We start from the raw sequence: 2,208 nt of genomic DNA on the forward strand, positions 1-2,208 counted from the left end.
AGACAAGGTCATTGAAATCATAGTCCTAATAACCTCAAAAATATTAAGTCCGTGCCAGTTTTTTGGGGCTTTCAATATGCATCTTTCAGGGGAGATCTAAAACAAGCAGTTACTCCCCCTACACATCAAATTTTGGCTCTATCAACACTTGCCAGAAGAGACCCATTGGCACAGCACTTATCACCAAGGGAGATTTCTCAGTTTCAGCACTTTCCATACCACTGCTGACATCAAGAGCCATCTACTGTTCTTTGCAATTTTATCTACGCAAGCTCATGTTGACGGCTCAGCTGCCCATAAGGGAACCAAACCAGAGGAAGGGCTGTAGTTTTCGCCTCGGCATAATCAACTGCACTTTCATTCCAGCCTGGAACATGCTGTAACACACAGGAAAATGCCAACTGGCTGTATCCTTAGGGACCCTAGTGCCATGGTGTCTTACTTAACAAAGATGTCCCACATTCCTTCTCTCATGCCACTGAGTTGAAATAAGCAAACTTGATCAGATGACTTATAAAAGTTTATTAAAATTCATTGTTTGATAATCTATTTCACGAGCATCCATTCATCCAGCCGCCTGCAAGGACAAAGCTATTTTTAGTCACATTTCCATATCTCAATTCTAATAGTATTTAAAGTACACAGAATATCAGATCTTTAATTATCATCAATATAATCAGTGAGAGAGTTCAAGTTGGGGTGAGATCATCATTTATTCTGGAGAAAGACAACAATACCAATATTTTCACGGCTTACCTTTCAACAGGCCAGCTGTATTGACCACTGTCACAAGTGCCCTATAAAGCAGAGATTACACATTAATCATGGAAAAAAGAGCTGGTGTGATGCTCATTAGTAAAGTAACCTCAGAATCAAAATGGAACGGTTTTATGAGTGATATCATTCTATTTCATTTGGCAGAATCGTTACATCACTGGTTACATTCTAACTTATCATATATACCAAAGACTGACTTACCTTGAAATCTTCAGTCACAGGCCTGCCTATTTGATGGGAAAAAAAACAAAAGACATTGGTTGGAGATTTGCCCTAATTTTCTCCATTTTTATAACCCATTAACTTTAGAAAAAACATTTAGGGTAGTAAACCTATTCTGTACAGTACAACAGTGGATGTCTCATAATACATTTGTCCAAACTCACTACACCACCATGAATGAATCCTAATGTAACTATGATTTCGGGTGGCAACAATGTGTCAATATAGGTTCACAATTTTAACAAAAGACCCGCTCTGGTGGCTAAATATTGACAGTGAAGTATGTAAACACAGGTTATATGGGAACTTTATTTTCTGTTTAATTATGCTGTGAATCCAAGTACAAACTAAAATTAAAAAATAAAAAGCAAAATAATTCCATCTAGTATTATCTAGATTTATATGCCATAAAAAATTTCTCACAAAATGTATTAACCTGCACTTCTCCAAATGTGACTTAATAGTTAAATTACACTTGTATATGAGACATCAGTTATCCAAACCTGAATGTTGTGTGTCAATGCCCAACTTCTCTTTTTGAAGTTAGAAATAGGAATTGTTGCAGCCAGATACATCAGATAGGAGCGAAAGACAATATTGCTCATCACTGTTTGTCTGCTGAACTATGTTATCATCATTGTATCGGCTTTAAACCAGTTAACAGAGAAACAAACTTGAAATTACTACACCTTTCCTTAAACTCTTCTCCAGGTCTTGTAACCAGCCCGGCTCTTGACAACTCCTCACACCTGAAAAAAAGTATTCAAATTTATAACAGGTAGTAAGAGGTAAATTTCTAAAATTTTCCAGGTACTGTTTCAGTTTTTAAAAATCTTCATTCTTTTTCAGAGAGATTCCCATCTGTTTTAAATTTCAAAGATCATCACGAACAGCATCTTGCTTAGCAACTAAGTAGGATTAAGAGAACACATACCTTTACGTAAATGGTCGCCACAATCTGCACCTGAAAAACCAAGTATTTCTTTAGACTACTTCTCAACATTACAGTGGCCTTCCAACACCAGAATCACTCCAGTCAACATATACTAATGGCAGCACATTTCGATAATACCAGTACCAGAAGCCAAATGTTTTCTCCATGTCTTACCCAAGAAACGTCATCCAGATAAAAATGCGTATCCATTAGCTAAAAGAGAAGCAAGGTATCTTTCGTTAACATTAACATAACATTAAATTCTTCTCTTGAGT

The 2,208-nt window shown here is 36.5% G+C and overlaps 1 long non-coding RNA gene and 4 other non-coding genes across 5 annotated transcripts; all 5 read right to left on the reverse strand.

Moving 5' to 3' along the window:
• Nucleotides 1-502: 502 nt before the first annotated feature.
• Nucleotides 503-2,202, reverse strand: LOC105310966. The gene is made up of 6 exons (XR_897581.2): nucleotides 2,108-2,202; nucleotides 1,934-1,963; nucleotides 1,689-1,748; nucleotides 979-1,004; nucleotides 757-797; nucleotides 503-577 (listed from the first exon to the last, which is right to left on the reverse strand). It is a non-coding gene; the product is annotated as an uncharacterized LOC105310966 (long non-coding RNA).
• Nucleotides 643-720, reverse strand: LOC111735198. Its single transcript, XR_002778714.1, has one exon. It is a non-coding gene; the product is annotated as a small nucleolar RNA SNORD81 (small nucleolar RNA).
• LOC111735200 lies at nucleotides 863-940 on the reverse strand. Its single transcript, XR_002778716.1, has one exon. It is a non-coding gene; the product is annotated as a small nucleolar RNA SNORD47 (small nucleolar RNA).
• LOC111735201 lies at nucleotides 1,566-1,645 on the reverse strand. The gene has a single exon (XR_002778717.1). It is a non-coding gene; the product is annotated as a small nucleolar RNA snR60/Z15/Z230/Z193/J17 (small nucleolar RNA).
• LOC111735199 lies at nucleotides 1,811-1,894 on the reverse strand. The gene has a single exon (XR_002778715.1). It is a non-coding gene; the product is annotated as a small nucleolar RNA SNORD79 (small nucleolar RNA).
• Nucleotides 2,203-2,208: the final 6 nt, after the last annotated feature.

The sequence above is a fragment of the Pteropus vampyrus genome, unplaced genomic scaffold (assembly GCF_000151845.1).
Source record: "Pteropus vampyrus isolate Shadow unplaced genomic scaffold, Pvam_2.0 Scaffold18734, whole genome shotgun sequence".
Lineage (NCBI taxonomy): Eukaryota > Metazoa > Chordata > Mammalia > Chiroptera > Pteropodidae > Pteropus > Pteropus vampyrus.